The 18515-nt window shown below is 46.5% G+C and overlaps 1 protein-coding gene across 4 annotated transcripts in view; it reads left to right on the top strand.

Annotated features, from left to right (window-relative positions):
• The first annotated feature begins 3518 nt into the window (after nucleotides 1-3518).
• PIK3R6 (phosphoinositide-3-kinase regulatory subunit 6) overlaps nucleotides 3519-18515 on the top strand; it is a 50611-nt gene continuing 35614 nt past the window's right edge. For 2 of the 4 annotated variants that reach the window (XM_047707767.1, XM_047707769.1), the window contains exons 1-2: nucleotides 3620-3682; nucleotides 3822-3959. The gene's annotated coding sequence lies outside the window, so the exon portion shown is untranslated. Of the gene's footprint in view, nucleotides 3683-3821; nucleotides 3960-18515 lie in introns of all 4 variants that reach the window. The other 2 variants (XM_047707770.1, XM_047707771.1) reach the window with 1 other exon arrangement.

Below are 18515 nucleotides of genomic sequence, written 5' to 3' on the forward strand. Positions count from 1 at the left end.
GTCCTCCCAGGGGAGCTGCGGGAAGCCCCTGGTTTGAGACCTACCCCCCACCACATAGGTGAGCCATCTCCATAACTGTCCCAGGTCGGGAGATGGTTGTATATGTGAAGGAAGGTGTGTTTCCATCTGCGTACCTCTCCTGCCTTTCTCACCAACCAGACAGCCATTTGGTTTTGGGTGTTGTTCATGAGTTTTGGGGATTATAAACCTGGAGTCAGTGGTCAGGATGGAGGTATAGGGCGCTGAATGCACTTTTTTTAATGAGCTTTTATTTATTTGAGAGAACCCAAGCTGGGGGAGCAGCAGGCAGAGGGAGAAGCAAACTCCCCACTGAGCAGGGAGCCCGATGCGGAACTTGATCCCAGGACCCCGGAATCACCACCCAAACTGAAGCGGATGCAAAACCGACTGAGCCAGCCAGGCACCTGCCCTGAATGCACTTCTAAGAAGACTTCACTTTGTGAAAAAGTCTGGGCGGGAGGAGCTAGGAGTGTATGATTCAGAGTCACTGGGGGAGAGAGGAGAAAGCAGAAAAACCCCTCACCCTACCCCAGCCCACCAGTCCAACAGCATGGCACAGACCAAGGGTGTCTGGACAATAGGATGTCCATGGGGGATTTTTATTTCTAGTTTTTAATTTAAATTCAATTTAAGTAATATACAGTGTATTAATAGTTTCAGAGGTAGACTTTAGTGATTCATCAGTTGCGTAGAACACCCAGTGCTCATTACACCACGTGCCCTCCTTAATGCCCATCACCCTGTTACCCCTCTCCCCCAGCTATCTTCTCTCCAGCAACGCTCAGGTTGTTTCCTACAGTCAGGAGTCTCTTGTGGTTTGTCTCCCTCTCTGCTTTCGTTTTATTTTTCCTTCCCTTCCCCTTTGTTCCTCTGTTTTGGCTCTTAATTTCCACATATGAGTGGCATCAAATGATATCGGTCTTTCCCACGGAGGATTGTTAAATCGCTTGCTAGGAGATGTGTGCAGGCTTTTGCCGTCCTCACCCTGTAATCTTCAGGAAGATCTACATTGCTTATTGGGATTTCCTGTGGGCGGATTCCTTAGAAAACAGCAAGGGCTGATGGAAGTCTGCCTTTGCTGCTTAAGCTTCCCGAGACAATTCCGACAGGTGACCCCGGGCATCTTGTATCCAAAGCAAACAAGCTTGAGTGACTCCAGTGCCCGGATCCTAGCTCTGGTCCCCTTGTCCACTGCTGTCTATCAAAAGGATTTAATGTAATGGGTTTAAAAGTTACAAATGTAATTTGCTTAAAGCTCTTGGCTGCTTAGTAATGGATAGACAATGATACAAAGTATCTCAGTGACTAGAAGGGGCTGGTGGGTTGTTTTTTTTTTTTTTTTTTTTTTTCAACATTGGAAAAGAGATTCCACCCTAAGAAGAGCTTCTGGAGAGGCAAGGTGTCCCTGGGATCAGTCAAAAGGGCAGTGCCACCTCACCCTGGTGATGGTTGGGTGTTGCAAGGGACACCTAGGGGTCCTTGGTCCTTCGTTTCTCCCTCCTCTTCACTTCTCCTTGTTCTTGGCTGCCTGTTGTGCAGCTGCTCCTTGCAGGGGACAGCTCTGGGGCTGTCCATGGTCACCAGGCAGCCTGTGGCTATCACACCCAGTGTGCAGGCCAAGATGTTAGCTGTTGAAAGAGGACAGCGCAGCCACAGGAGGCCCCGTCAGCTTGTGATTTCCGATTCAGTTAGGCTGAAACTGATAAGGAGAGGGGGTTGCCCACTATGGCCGCACTGACTGGGGCTGCTGCTGAGTGTCGGTCATGCAGGGGTGGAGTCCCTGGTCTTTATCCTGTCCTGGACTTACTGCCCTCATTCACTCCCCCATCCATCCATTTGTTGTATTTAATGAGCCAAACAGTCTCTTAAGAGTCTCTTGTCCTGGGACTGATAGGATAATGAGTAAGACCTGAGTAAGATCTAGCCTCTGCCTCCCTGGGACTTACAGGGGAGGGTGGAGAGATGAGGCAGAACTCAAAGGCATAGAATGTAATTCCAGTCATGTGAGGGGGTGCAGAAAATTACATATGGCAGGGAGACTGACCCACGGAGCAAATGATTTAAAATTCTGGACTCTTTTTTTTTTAAAATGCACTCTTCTGCAGAACCCATCCAAATCTTGGCAGTAAAAAGACCAGTCACTTCTTTTTTGCAAAGGAGAAACCCAAGTGACAGAAATCCAACTCAAACCGTCTTACTGAAAAAAGGCAAGAGAATGCAATGAATCACGTAGTCAAACAATTAGGAGTATATCCAGGCATTAGGGTTTCAGGCATTCAAACGGCATTCAAACGGCTCTGTCAACAATCAGTCTCTCTCCAGAACCATTTACCATTAGGCAAAATCAGTTGAGAGCACAGTGTCTGTGAGCTTTCCAAAGGTCTAGAAGGGTGCTGAAGATTTCCCAAAATATTGCTTGGCTTCAAAGTGTGAGAAAAAAAAAAAAAAGAACGTGAGGAGCTAGCCAATGGGTCCATAACCTTGGAGGTGGTCTGTTCCCTGGAACTGCTCCCTCCTAATTGCCAAGGTCAGCAGATGCTTTCATCGGCCTCCTTACTGGTGTCCTCTCTGCAGTCTTTGATGCCACTGACCGCCATGTCCTTGGCACCCTCCCCTCCCCCAGCTTGCACGGCACTCTGCTGTTCTCCAGGCTCTCTGACTTGTGTTTTTGTTCTTTTCTGCTGGAGCTGGGAAGACTGAAAGGGACCCCACAGCACATGCTCCAGCCTGGAGCTCAGGGGCCACCTGGACCACTAGGAAGCTGCAGGTGTCCAAGATTCCTGGGACAGGTCACAGTGATGGGACCTGGGTTTGGGTTCAGGGAACAACCAGGTCGAGACAGGCCTTGGGAGTCTGGCCACTCTCCTAAAGGTAACAGGGAGCCATTGAAGGCTGTACTGGGGACGAAATGTGATCAGATTTGTGTTTCAGCACCAGAGAGGGGGCCTTTGGCTGGAAGGTGGAAGCAGGATCAGGTTTCTCTGGTCATTCAGGAGGAGGACAATGGTGGCCCAATGAAGGGATGAGAGCCATGGGGTGGAAAAAGGGGACAATTTATGACACAGACTTGGTTCCACTTAAATGGAACAGATGAGGGAGAAGGAGGTGTTGAGGCTGACACCCAAGTTTCTGATTCTGAGATGAGGAGCAGAGAGGTGGGTTTGCAGGGGGTGGGGGAAGAGAGCCTGGTTTGTCCAGGTTGAGCTGGATATGCTGGATGACCCTCTGGCTGGCAGTGTCCGGGCAGGGACAGTGGGGTTGGGGTGTCTGGAGCTTGGGAGAGAGGTCAGGGCTTCTCCTGGCATCACAGCCTGGTCAGCACCAGGGGATGGGGGTGTGGGGGGTGCTCTGTGGAGGTGCCCCCTTCTGCCTCTTCCAAAGAAAGAACCCCCAGGGCTCCGGGGTGACCACAGAGCTTCTGCAGAAATCAGCTTCAGTGCAGGATGTGTTCTGGGAGGAGCTTTGAAGGCTACGGGGAAGGGGAAGGAAGAGGAGGGGACAGAACCGGGCCTGGGCCACACGGGGCCTTTCTCTGCAGAGCGGAGGCTGCCGTGGAGACTAAAGTCATCGGGGTCTCCGGTGAGGGCAACCTCCCTGAGCCGGACCGTGGGGAGCCCGTCAGCGGAAAGACTTAGGGGAACCGAGTTCCACCCGAAACAAGGTAGGTGCTCGCGGGGGCGTAAGGTGTCCTGGGAGGAAGCCGGGGAGACGCAGATCGGAGAAGAGCGGATGGAGGGTCTGGGAGGAGGGATGTCGGCTGGGAGCCTCGAGGGGCTAAGACGCCCCTGGCTCTTCCGTAGCAAGCCTTCCAGAGAAGGGTTACCTAGATACGGAGGCCACTAGCGGCACTGGGCCAAGTGACAATCATCTAATCCTTTTCACAAGAAGCAGGGACCCAGGACCCATGAGAGGACCTCTTTCTTTCCTCCCCGAATGCTGTAAGTGTCCATAATAGTGTAACATTTGACACACGCGGGGCGCGGCCGCGCGTACTCACCAGCCGAGGCTTCTCCCGAGCAACGGCAGATGGGCCGGGTGCGCGTTTGATGCCTGATTCGTAGCTCGGAGATGTGAGGCAAGGTGGCAAGGGCTGCAGAGCAGGCGAGCCAGGCGCCGGGTCAGGATCAGCCTTCTGGTCCCGCCCGCACCCCTTCTGGGACATCCTCTGTCCGTCCTGCCCCCGGGGATGCAGGTGACCATCACGCTGGCCCGGCCGCTCCTCTCCGCGCGCACGATCGAGCATCTTCTCCCCGGGCCGCGCAAGGCCAGTCTCCGTGCTCCAGCCGCTGTGGCGTCGAGTGTGGCATGAGTGACCCACAGAAAGTAAAGGGCGTGGGGGGCCTCGGTGAGGTGAGGCGGGTTCGCGCAGGCAACCTTGGGGTGGGGGGGTTCTGCAGGAGGCGACACGTGAGCCTAGAGGGGCAGGCAGCGTCTGTGTGTACAGGTGAGACGGCAGGTATGCGAACTCAACAGAGCAGGGGAGGGCGTGCGGTGGAGGGGATTGTGGGAATGCGGCGGAGGGAATTGTGGGAATGCGGCGAGGGGATAGTGGGAATGGGGGCGAGGGGATTGTGGGAATGCGGCGGTAGGGATTGTGGGAATGCGGCGGAAGGGATTGTGGGAATGCGGCGGTAGGGATTGTGGGAATGTGCAGCTCGCGACTCTGGCTGTGGAAGCTGGAACTCCTAGAGGGCTTGCAGGCGGGAGATGCTCTGCGCCTTTCCTTTGAGAGGTTGGTGAGCATCCTTTCATTTAGTCCTGGCAATACTCCTACGAGGTTGGTGCTATTATTAGCTCTCCTTTAAAGATCGGGAAACTGAGGCACAGAGGTTCTAAGCAGTAGCCCAAGATGTCACTCACAGCAACAGAGAGCGTTGGAACCGAGGCAGCCCAGCCACTTGGCCACACAGCGCCTCCCCGGGCCCTGCCTGGGCTGGCTGTAGTGGCTGTGAACCTGGTCCCCGGGAGATTCCTCCCAGGCTCCCTGCCCTCCCCCCCCCCGCCCCCGCAGAACAATGCTCTCCTTCCCTTACCCCCCACCGCCTAGACTGGCTCTCCCTCACATCCAGGTGTTTCCTCCCCGGCCAGAGGCAGACACGGCAGGGGAAACAGGCCTGCCCCATCCCCAGGGGACAGCTGGGAGCAGGGCCCCCATGTCCCCAGCGCCTCGGGAATCTAGAAAGCCCAAGTGGGCTTCACGGGCTGAGCTTTGCATTTCTGCTGTGGGTCCACTAATCATACGCTCTGAACCAAAGAACGGGGTGTGCTGTCGGCAAGAATGATTCTCCATGGAGCACAAAGGTCAGAATGCTGGAAATAGCATCTGTCCCCCAAACTCAGGGGGGTTGAGGCTGCACTGGTGGGAGGAGAAGGAAGTGGGTCAGTGGTGGGGAGGTCTCTTCTCCCTGTGCCAGAGCGAGGACAGGTGGGCGGCAGAGCTACCATCTTGGGAAACTCGGTGTTTTCCTTCCCTGGTTGTAGACCTGGGGGGTTGGCGGCAGGGAGGGTGTGTGGGAGGTTCCATGTAAATAACAACCTGGCCCAGGGGCCAGCAATGGGGGGAGGTTGGGGTACTGGGGGTGGGCGGGGGATCATCAGAAGCTGGGGTCTTCATTGCTGGAACATGGGCCCTGAGCCAGGCCTCCCCAGATCCTCCTCTGGGATCCCAGAGCCTGCTTCCTTGAGCCCTTCCTGTAGCTAGAAGTCTTCCCCACCTTGTCCTGCACCAGCAGGGGGCTGGGAACAGCTGGGAACCGGCTCCGGTTGGCTTCTTCCTTCCACCTTTCTCCAGCCACTTCTGTGGTTCTATGGTGGGTCCCAGGTGTGTTTCACTCCAAGGCCATGACCAGCTGGCTTTGCACCTGCTCTGAGGACTGTTTATTGCGAATATTCTGTATTTAAGGAATGGTACCCTCTGAATCCCAGCCCAGTCATTCATCCTTTGTCTCTGATCTTGTCCCTACATAAAGAATTGTGAAGTGCCTCAAATCTCCCCCTCCTCCTAACTATTCAGTTAGCCAGCCACAGTTTCGCCAGCGGAAAACATAAGACTCGAGAGTCCAAGATGGACGACTTGATGACTCATGGCGTGACAAGCACATGAGAATACAGTCAGAACATCTCAGGCCGATACGGCCCCACTCATTCCCATGCCTCTTGCAGGTTTCTACCCAGAGCTCACCTCCTCCATGAGATCTCCCTGAGCAACCTTCTAGAAACCTCACCCCGAGCCCCGGAGCCCCACATTCCCCTCCCCGGCCTTGTCCTTACAACACTGACTGTCAGCTAGTATATGACTTAATTATCGAGTCTATCGTCCGTCCCCTGCATGCTCGCAACACAGCCAGTAAAGTCAAGTCTTTATGAGAGCAGCTGTTTTTGTCTCTTTTTTATTTAATGATCTAAATATTTATTTATAAATATTTAATATATAAATAATATAAATATTAATGATTTAAATATTTTAAATATTTAATGATTTAAATCATTTAAATGATTGCCCTATCCCCAGGACCTGGAACGGTGTCTCCCTGTATAGAAGGGGCTGAACGAAGTAATGAGTGAGTGAATCTATCTGTTTACTGGGTCCCCTATGGAAAACCTGATTTTCCTACCTGTGTCTGCACGATGGGATCGGGCACACACCAAGGCTCAGTAAAGGCAACACTGAAGGAACACCGGGGGGTGGGGCAGGGTTAGAGGCAGCCCGCAAGGACAGGGGTGCTTCTCCTGCGTGGTGGGGACCCACCCCGGGCTGCTTTCCCTGCTGCCGACACCAGTTGCTGGGAACCTCCCCAACTGGTAGCAGAGGCTGGTGTATTCCTTTCCTGTGCTGTCACGTTCTTGCGGTGACTTGGGGCAGGGGGGGAGGCACGTGAGCTGATCTCTGATGTGCCCTTTGCTCGGGCAGTGGCACAAAAGCCACAGTGGGACATTACAACCTGAGTTTGTCCAAGGTGGGACCTGAGCTGGACCCCCATACACAGGTGGCAGAGGGTGATGTCCTTCTCACCGCCATGCCTGGTTTCCCTTCCCCGACATGGTCATCTCCTTCGCCAGCATTCTGAGCACCAACACAGTCTTCATTTCACGTGCCATTTGTCCAACCAGCCGTACCCCCACAGACTTCTTTCTGCTCCCTGGCCTGAGAACGGTCAGGGACGGTGACCCTGTCCTGTCTCCCTGTGAGCGCCTAATACTCGTTCATTCAAAGATATCTATTGGGGGCCTTCTACTGGTATAAGCAGCGTCAGGTAACGGGGACCCAGCAGTGCATAAACAGAGTCCTGCCCTCAGGGAACATTCTAGCAGGGGCAACAAGTCCATTCACAAATGGGACTCCATGCATGGTGCCCGGGGAAGTGGAGAGGCACTCCGTGGGTGTTTGTTGACTGACTCACATGGGCACCATGGCAACCCCAGTGCCCAGCTCCCAAATACTATCCTTTTTTTTTTTTTTAAGATTTATTTATTTATTTATTTATTTTTTTAAGATTTTATTTATTTATTTGACAGAGAGAGATCACAAGTAGACAGAGAGGCAGGCAGAGAGAGAGAGAGAGAGGGAAGCAGGCTTCCCGCTGAGCAGAGAGCCCGATGCGGGACTCGATCCCAGGACCCTGAGATCATGACCTGAGCCGAAGGCAGCGGCTTAACCCACCGAGCCACCCAGGCGCCCCAAGATTTATTTATTTATTGGAGAGAGAGCACAAGGGCAGGAGAGGGGCAGAGAGAGAGAAAAGAGCATCTTAAGCAGCCTCCCTGCTGATCGCAGAGCTGAACACGGGGCTCGGTCCCACGACCCATGAGATCAGATCATGACCCAGCGGAAACCAAGAGTCAAACGCTTAACGGACTGAGCCACCCAGGCACCCCTGAAAAGCCATTAGCTGCTCTTGGAACATTAGGACTGGAGACACAGTGTAGCTCACGGATGGCTCACTGTCTGCCTTCAGGGGCCCCGCAGTGGCATGAATGATGCCCCAGCCAAGCTCCTGAGCACCAGGGAACACAGGTGTCTCTGCCTCTGCCCACGGGGTGGGCACGCCTGTGGGCTGTTGCCATGCAGGGAAGTGGACCCTGTCTTGCCAGATCTCCCTGTTAATTCCTTTTATGTAAAAGTTGGATTTTTATGTAAAATATGACTTCTTAAGAGTTGGCCACAGATTCAGATCTTCTGAATCTCTGGCTTCTTCTGGTTAGGGGAGCCGATGGCCCAGACAAGGGGTAAGGATGCTGGCTTTTCACTATAGAGTGGTTTGAATCTTCTCAATTTGCCATTGGCATGGTGGTTCATCAAAAAGTGAGTTTTATCGATCTATACTAGGCAGAGCGTGTCACTGGGGCCCCGGGGTGAATCTGGGCAATGGGTTCGTTGTCTGGAACGTGTGGACACAGGTCCCTGAGAGTGTCAGTGTGCTGATCATGGGGCAGGCATGTGGCCACTAGGGCCACAATGCTGTCCTTAGAAAATCCTTAAAAAGTTAGGGCCCCAGTTCAAAGGGTGAGGACCGTGTCTCCCTCATTCATGTCTGAACACCCACACCCTTGTCCAATTTCTGCTGCCTGGACTGGACCGTGTTCCATAGATCCTCTGATTTGCTTAGTAACATCAGTCATTCTGAACACTCCCAGGAACTAGGAAGAGAGCCATGGGGCCTCTGAGCCGCCCAACTGGAGGTTCCCTGTCTGTGGAACTAACTGCTCTTTTCCTGGATCTGTTTTCTCAGGCTTTGTTTCTGTATTTTACTTACAAGACAATCCCATGTGCTTATCTGGTTTCCCAGCCTTCTGGAAGAGCAGAGATGGCTGAGACACAGTTGCTGCCAAGAGGGGGGAGCCCTTGTTGGAATTAGAACCGTCCCCTCTGAGCAGACACATTACAGCGAGTGCCTCTTCGCATGGATGAATTACAAAACCTCACCCTCCCCCGCAGGCTGGATTACCAAAAGGCCAAAAAAAACGGTCCACCCGAAGGTAGCCCCCATTCACCCACTAAGTGCAAGGTGCACCCCCACTGCTGAGACAGGACTCATACCCAAGGAGTCAGAAAGTACGAGCCATTCAGGGCAGGATGGAGGCTGCCGTCCTCTGCAGACAGCCCCTGAAGTTGTCGGCATGCAACAATGATGTGCCATGTGCCCCCATGAGATTTATCGAGAAGACCTTCAGAGACCTGTTTCGGTGCCAAAATGGGCAGGCTTCATTTCCTAAGAAATGCATGCCATCGTGAAGTGAAGAGAGGTAATGTTGATCCATTCTGAGAATGACCGGGTTCTGCTCCTTTCCATTTCCTGTCTGGGTGCAAGCTTGTCCCCTGAGGGCTCCCCCACCGTCTTATGGTCAACAGCCCCAAAGGACAGGAAATAGATCACAGAGATCTGTGGAGGAGCAGGGGGGCCACAAAGCATCTCCAGCACCTGTGCCAATATTCATAAGCAACGAAGAAGCGTTTGCTGAATGAATGAGCGAGCAAATGAATGAAGAGAAAAACGGCTAAGGAGGCTTTCCGACATTGGTTGTTTACGCTTCTTACAATTTTTACTTTCTGTTAAAAATCAGCCCAGAATAGCCCCAGCTTTGCACCGTGAGTCCTGAGACACACACACGTCTTTTAATCTACCTCTCTGTGATTTCTTTTCCTTCGAGGATTCTCAATATTCCTTATCCACAGATTCCTGGACAGAAGCTTACCTGAGTGTTCATTTCTTTCTTTTTCACTAGCGGCAGAGGGTGCCCTGTGAGATTTGGTGGTGGGAGAAGGAGGGGTGCAGAGGGCAAGGGAGGTGGCCGTGACCTCATCCCCCCAGCTGAGATGGAGGTCTAGCCCAGGTTTCATCATTCATTAGCCATGTGATTTTGGGAAAGACGCTTCACCTTTCTTCTACAGAATGTTAATTCATCATCTACTGGGTACCAGCACTGCCCAAGGAATGGACATGCTGCGGTGAATAGACCCGGGAGGGCCCAGTGTTGGTGCAGCTCGTGTTCTAATGAATAGCCAAGAAAATTAATCATGACACAGGACAATTTCTGATACTGATAAATGCTATGAATAAAATAAAAGCGTGGGCTAGAGGATCACCTGGGGTAGGTGGTGGGGTTTATTTTAGGTAGATTGACCAGGAAGGCCTCTCTGAGGAGGCAAAATTTTAAATGAGTATTGAGAAGGAGCTTACTGCGGAGAAAGGTGTTCCAGGCAGAGCCATGTGAAGGTCCTGAGGCAGGTCTGGGAAATGTGAGTAACACAGTGAGCCAAGAGATGAGAGCCTCATGAGCCAGAAGGAGGGGGGCGGAGAGATGAACCTGGAGAGGTGCACTGGGGCCAAATGAGGCAAGATTTAGGCAGGGTGAGGGGTGGGGAGTTATTCTAAGGTCCAAGAGAAGCCATTGGAGGGCTTTAATCAAGGACTGGGGTGTAGAGAAAGAGTGGATGCAGGGGGACTTATTGGGGGATGACCATGATCTGAGCAAGAAGTAATGATAGCTTGGTCCCCGTGCATTGGGCAGAGATTATCTTTTCATTCTTAATCACAGCTAATAGAGGGGGACCTGGAAATCCCACATTCTGGGTCGCACTTGGGAAGCTTCTCTTGGCTTCTCTGCATCACTGGGTCTGGAGTCAGGGTCTGCCCTGTCCCCACTGTGTGGTGGCTCAGATCACCCCACGTTGCCATTTCCAGCTCCTCCCCCCAGACTGGGGACATCCTGGGGTCAGCCACATGCTCTCATCCACAGTTGGATTTTCAGGTTTGCGTGTTCACAATTCCTTCAGTTTTGATGTCTACTCTCACCCACAAAAACACGCCACGAAGCCTTTTCAGAAAGAATGAGCAGAAATGAATGCTCAACACGTTCCTGTCTTTGGTGGAGTTTTGGGTCCCTCATCTCCACACCAAGCCCATTTTCAAAATTTTGTCACGAAACACTTTGACATTCTACCTGGCACTTTGGGACACCCATGTCACCCAGGGGGAGGCTGCAGCTCAAAGAGGCCAGGGATGAGCCCCACAGGTGCCCAGGAAGAGAGAGAAGGGCAATTATTTTAATAGTTTTATCATTTAAGTTACCCTGCTTTTAAGTTAACATACGCAGAGCAACGTGACAGCAGTCTTCCTAAGCTGGGTGGTGGGCTCACAGGTGTCCATTTTATTGGTAGGTTTCACGACGCTCTTGGGCACACTCTGTTCCACAATAAAAAATAAAGTCACACATCATCTTGGTTGATAAAAATCTCAATTCCAGGGCACCTGGGTGGCTCAGTGGGTTAAGCCTCTGCTTTTGGCTTGGCTCATGATCTCAGGGTCCTGGGATCGAGCCCCACATCGGGCTCTCTGCTCAGTGGGGACCTTGCTTCCCCCCTCTTTCTGCCTACTTGTGATATCCCTCTGTGTTGAATAAAGTCTTTTTTAAAAATATCTCAATTTCTGTGAATTCCTAGCCACCCACCCTCCAGCACCATTCACTTTCACATATGTTCTCACCACCACCACATCTTCCTCTCAATTAATTTGTTAAAAGAGAACAGATTATGTGTCCTGTAGAGGTTCTCAGAATCTGTATTTTCCATCCTGGTCGTATGTGTCCACGTACTCTATTTTCTGTAAATCAGCCATCCATGTAGAGGCTTGTTTGCTTTTAGAATATATGAAACATGCACAAGTTTTAAAAATTAAAATGGTCCAAAAAGGTGTCTATTGAAAGATCAGAGGCCTTCCCGGTCCCTTTCCTCAAGTGTGTTCCCAGAGGCAGTTAGTGTCACATGTGTAAATGACCTGGATCTGGTTTTATAAACCTGTGAAAACACCATCAAACAAGGAGTGCTTTTTGTTTCTTTGTTTAGTAAATTCTAGAGTTTGGTGGTAAGTATTTAAGCATATAACCACATGGTGCCAGTTACAAATTAGGGTGTGGGCTCCTCTCTTTAAAAAAAAAATAATGTACTTAAGTTTTATATACAGTGAAATCGATTGTTTTTACTATACCCTTCTATGAGTTTTTTTTAAAGATTTTATTTATTCATTTGATAGAGACCACAGGTAGGCAGAGGCAGGCAGACAAAGAGGAAGGGAAGCAGGCTCCCCGCTGAGCAGAGAGCCCGATGTGGGGCTCAATCCCAGGACCCTGAGATCATGACCTGAGCCAAAGGCAGACGCTTTAACCCACTGAGCCACCCAGGCGCCCCTCCTTCTAGGAGTTTTAACACACTTGTAGACTGATATTTCCCATCACCCCAGTCAGGGGGGATCCCATCACCCCAGAGAGTTCCCTCTTGCCCCCTGATAGTCAACCCCTCTCCCTACCCTAACCCCTTACAACCACTGACCTATTTTCTGACCCTATAGTTTTTCCTTTTCTAGAATGCTCTATAAATGGAAATGTACAGCATTAACCTTTTGAGTCTGGCTTCCTTTCCTCAGCATGAGATTCATACACTTTGTTGTATGTAACAATAGTTGATCTCTTTGTGTCACCAAGTATCCCACTGTATGAACGTATTAGTTTGCTTGTCCATTCACCCTTGAAGGCATTAGGCATTAGTATCATATCTAAGAAATCTCTCTAGGGGCGCCTGGGTGGCTCAGTGGGTTAAGCCTCTACCTTTGGCTCAGTTCATGATCCCGGGGTCCTGGGATCAAGCCCCGCATCAGGCTCTCCAGGGAGCCTGCCTCCCTCTCTCTCTGCCTGCCTCTCTGCCTACTTGTGATCTCTGTCTGTCAAATAAATAAAATCTAAAAAAAAAAAAAAAAGAAAAATCTCTCTAACCCAAGGTCACAAAGACTTACCTTGTGTTTTCTTCTAAACCTTTATAGTTTTACCTTTTACATTCAGACTGTGATGCATTTTAAGTTCACTTTGATTTAAGGTGTGGAATTTAAGTTGAGGTACTTTGTTGTCTTTGTGTGTGTGTGTGTGTGTGTGTATTGATGATTGATTGATTGTTCCAGACAATTTGTTGAAAAGACTTATTCCTCCCCTTTGACTTGTCTTTACAACTTTGTAAAAAATCAATTGGTTGGGGGCACCTGCGTGGCTCAGTGGGTTAAGCCTCTGCCTTTGACTCGGGACATGGTCTTGGGGTCCTGGGATCGAGCCCCACGTTGGGCTCTCTGCTCGGCGGTGAGCCTGCTTCCCCCTCTCTCTCTGCCTGCCTCTCTGCCTACTTGTGATCTCTGTTAAATAAATAAATAAAATCTTTTAAAAAATCAATTGGTTGTTTCAGTGTGTGTCTATTTCTGAACCCCCTATTCTATTCCTTGGATTTGTATCTAGTCCTTCACTAGTAATTTTATGGTTGTTTTTAAAATAGGGAGATGAGTCCTCAAATTTTAAAAAAAAAATTTTTTTTGGCTACTTCAGTTCTTAGAAATTTTAGAATCTGCTTATCTTCTATCTGCAACAGAAATCTGCTGATATTTTTATTGGAATTACATTAAATCTATAAATCAGTTGGAAAGAAGGGACAGCTCAACTATATTGGGTCTTCCAGGTCATAAACAGTGTGTATCTCCATTTATTTCGGAGTTCTTTGATTTATTTCATCAGCATTTTGTGGTATTCGTCGTACAGATCCTACAAGTGTTTTGTTAGCTTTATTTCTCTTTTTAAGTATTTCTCTCTTTTCCTTTTGGAGCTACTTTAAATGGCATTGCATTTTAAATTTTGGTTTCCAGTTGTTCCTTTCTTAGCATATAGAAATATGCCTGATGTTGTATGCTGACATATCCTGTGATCCTGGCAAACTCACTATTAGCTCTAGGAGATTTTTTTGGTAGATTCTTAGGGATTATATATGTACACCTATTACGTGTGAATAGGGTTGTTTTATTTCAAATAGTTTTATTTCTTCCTTCTTCCTTTCCAATATGTACACCTCTTTTCTTTTTCTACTTTTTTTTTTTCTGTCTTGTTACACTGGCTTCCAATAATTTGTTGATTTGTTGAGTAGAAATGGTGAGAGTGAATGTCCTTGCCTTTTCCTAATCTTTGAGGGGAACTATTCAGTTTTTTTTAAAATTTTTATGTATGTTAGTTGAGAGGTTTTTTGGTCTAAGCCCTATATTAGATTAATGAAGTTCCCTTATAGTCCTAATGTATTCTAAGTTTTTTAATCATAAAATTAAAATTTGTCGAATGTTTTTACTGCCTCAACTAATAAGAACATATGGTCTTTCTTTTTTAGTCTTTAATATAATAGATTACCCTGCTTGACTTTCAGATATTGAACCAGTCTTGCATCCCTGGGATAAACCCCACCAAGTTGTTATGCATTATTCTTTTTATATATTCCCGGTCTTCATTTGCTAATATTTTGCTCAGAATTTTTTTCATATATGTTTATAAAGGACATAGGTCTATTTTCTTTTCTTGTACTATTTTTGTCTGGTTTTGATATCAGGAGAGTGCTAGACTCCTAAAATGAGTTGGGAAGTGTTAACCCACTTATTTTATTTTGGGGGCATATGAATTACTTAGAAATGTGTTGTTTAATATTCCGGTATTTGGAGATATTCTAATTATTTTTATATTACTAATTTCAAGTTGAATTTCATTATGATCAGCAAACCTACTTTGTATAATTCAGTTATTTTAAAATTATTAAGGTTTGTTTTGTAACCAAGGGTATTGTCTATCTTGGTGAGTGTTTCGTGTACACTTGAAAAGAATTCATATTCTGCTGTTGTTGTAGTGTTCTATGAATGCCAGTTAAATTCAGTTGGCTGATAATATTCAATTTTTCCGTATATTCAGTTAGTTGATAGTATTCAGTTTTTCCATGTCCTTCTTGATTTTCTATCTGCTGGTTCTATCAGTCACTGAGAGAGTACTGTTAAAATTTCCAGCTATAATTGTGGATTTGCTTACTTGTAATTTAGTTTCATTAGTTTTGCCTTTGTGTATTTTGAAGCCCTGTTTTTAAGTGCATACAGGTTTAGAATTGTTATAGCTTCTTCATAAATTGACTCTTTTATTATTATGAAATGTAATAAGAAGCTTATTCTGACAATTTTCCTTGCTCTGAAATTACTTTGTCTCATAATAATACACCTACTTCAGCATTCTTTTGATTAATATTCAAGTAGTATATATATTTTTGTTCTTTTGCTTACCTATGATATTATATTTAAAGTAAATTTATTGTAAACAGCATAGAGTTGGTTCTGACTTTTTTTAGTGCTGACTGTCTATGTCTTTTAATTGGTGTGTTTAGACAGTTTACATTTAATATAACTATTAATATATTTTTATTCAGGTCTACCACTTTTATTATTCATCTTCTGTTTGTTATTTCTTAGTTTTGTTGCTCTGATAGAGGGAAGAAAGCATTAAGGATTCTTCCCATGCCCTTGGAACTGTAATTCCTCTAGTCAGAGGGAAGAATTTCCCTTTTTCAGAATTTTAGGCACCTGTTTGGCCACCATGGCCAACCACTGTTGCTGCTATTGTTATTAAAAGATTGCCTGGGGGATATGGAAGGAGGAATTGCAAAAGAAAAAGTAAATACCCCTTCTCTTCAATCCTTTGGGGACCCTTTTTTTGATCCTCCGACCAGAAAGAGAGGCTTTTCTTCTAGCTCTTTCTGTCTGCCCTAAGTGTGGACTGGTGAGTTTCAGGCTATCTTTGTGGTCCAGACCAGGGGATAATGGGGAGGGGGGAAGTGAAGAAAACTCATTGCCAGATTGTTCATGAACTGGTTTTCTTCCCCATTCTGCCTGATACCACTTACTTCTTAGCATCCTCAGATAGCCATGCCATGCATACCATCCAGAATTTTTAGTTTTTTTTGAGTGGGAGAGTTACAACAGAGTGTACTTACTCCACGTTAACTAGAACCAGGACCTTCAATATCACATTTTGATGTTTAATGTTTTTTGTTTTGTTTTGTTTTTTAAGATTTTGTTTATTTGGGAGAGAGAGAGAGAGAATGAGAAGGTAGAAGGTCGAGGGAGAAGCAGACTCCCTGCAGAGCTGGGAGCCCAGTGCGGGACTCGATCCCAGGGCTCCAGAATCATGACCTGAGCTGAAGGCAGTTGTTTAACCAACTGAACCACCCAGGAGCCCTGATGTTTAGTTTTTACTGACTTTTTACAATACATCTGAGGAAATTTAGAAATACATTTTTAGAAATTAATGTGTTAGAAATGTGTTAACTGTTTTGTTACCTAGTGTTTGAGATGAATACTTCTGAAAATCTTTTTAATTCAGTAAATGTAAATATACGTCATCATTTTCATGTCTGCTTAGTATTCCATTGCATGAGTAACTTTAATTTGCTTAATTGACACTCTGCCATTGGGCCTTTAAGTTTCTTCTGTTTTTCTCCCTTTATTTATTTTTTTTAAAGATTTTATTTATTTATTTGACAGAGAGAGAGCACAAGTAGACGGAGAGGCAGGCAGAGAGAGAGAGAGAGGGAAGCAGGCTCCCCGCTGAGCAGAGAGCCCAATGCAGGACTCGATCCCAGGACCCTGAGATCATGACCCGAGCCGAAGGCAGCGGCCTAACCCACTGAGCCACCCAGGCACCCCTCTCCCTTTATTAACAATGTTTTGACAGATATTGTTGTATACTTTCCTTATGCACTTATCCAATTATTTCCTTAGGATAAATTCCTAAGAGTGGAGTTGCTTGGACAAAAAGGATACACATTTTGAATTTTGATGTTTATTGCCCAACTACCCTCCAGGAAAGCTATACCAATTTCTGCTCTCAGCAACTGAGTACAGAGAAATTTTCCCATATCTTCAGCAACAGTTGTTTTCTATCTTTTCTAATAATTGCCAATGGTATATCACATTTTAACATTCCTTCCAATGATTAGCAATCATCTAGAATTATTCAGAAAACATTATAATTTTAATGCATTCAGTTCGATCAGTGATATTTTATACTTTTAATATTATTTTTTATTGTGGTAAAATATACATATCATAAAATTTTCCACTTTAACCATTTTAAAGTGTATGGATTTGGTGTCATTAAGTGCATTCACAATATTGTACAATCACCACATTCCATTTCCAGAAATTTTTCATCATCTCTGTACCCACTGAATAATAATTCTCCTCTCCTCCTTCCCCACAAGCCCTGGCAACCTCTGTTACACTTTTCTCTCTCTGTGAATCTGCCTATTGTTAGTGCCTCATGTAAATAGAATCAAATATTTGTCCTTTTGGCCTGATGTATTTCACTTGCATGATGATTTCAAAGCTCATCTATGATGTAGCATGTGTCCAAAGTTCATTCCCATTAAGGTTGAATAATTTTCCATCATATGGATATACCACATTTTGTTTACCCATTCACCTGTTGATAGACGTTTGAAGTATTTCCAATTTGGGGCATTTTGAATAATGCTGCCATGAATGCTGATATGCAAGTATCTGCTAGAGTCCCTATTTTCAGTTCTTTTGGGTATTCACCTAGGAGGGGAATTTCTGGGTCCTGTGGTAAATCTGTGTTTAACTTTATGAGGAATCACTATACTCTTTTTCCACCACAGCTGCACCATCTTGAATTCCAACCAGCAACACACCAGGTCTAATGTTTCCATATCCTTGCCAACCCTTGCTGTCGCTTTCTTTTTTAAACAGCTGTCCCAGTGGGTGGGGAGTGATTCATCTATATTTTTAAACTATCTTTATTAGATTTTGCTATCAAGGCTAAGTTGGCTTTTTCAGAGAATCTCTCCTTCTTTATGCTTTTGAAACAGTTGAAATAGCTTAACATTTTTCATTGCTGGTTTGAGAGAACTTATCAGAGGAACCATCTGAGACATATATCAACTGTTTGGTGTTTTTTTTAAAGAGATTTATTTATTTATTTTAGAGCATGTGTACCAGTGGGGAAGAGGCAGAAGGAGAGAGAGAATCTCAAGCAGGCTCCACACTGAGCACAGAGCCTGATGCGGGACTCCATGTCCTGACCCTGAGATCATGACCTGAGCTGAAACCGGGAGTGGGACACTGAACCAACTGAGCCTCCCATATATTACTTTTTAAGAGCTAATTCTTTGATGGCTTTCTTTGTTTCTTCATTGATCACTAAGAAAAGCAGTTTTCCTAATTCAATTTAGGCTTTTGTGTCATTTTTATTTCCCTAGAAAACCATGTGTGAGATATAGCATTCATTTTTTTTTTCTACAAATAAACATATTACATATCATATATGTACATATGTGGCATGCATTGTGTTATCTTTTCTAATCATTGTCAATGGCATATCACATTTTAATACTCAATTATATGATTTGTTTATATGATTATCAATAGGTTACAGTAACTCAGAGTACATTATATTTTATTCCATTGAGTATATATGACACTTACCATTCCTGATATTTTCTTATTTCTCTCTCTCTCTCCGAATTAGCTTTCTCAGGTGTATCTTTATGCACTTATTCTTGGATTTGGTCAGAGTTCCTCTGCTTTTCAGTTTTGGAGTTTGTTGCTCTGGGAAGCAGGCTTTGGGGGGGTTCCCCTGACTGGGGTCAC

Source organism: Lutra lutra, chromosome 16, assembly GCF_902655055.1.
Source record: "Lutra lutra chromosome 16, mLutLut1.2, whole genome shotgun sequence".
Lineage (NCBI taxonomy): Eukaryota > Metazoa > Chordata > Mammalia > Carnivora > Mustelidae > Lutra > Lutra lutra.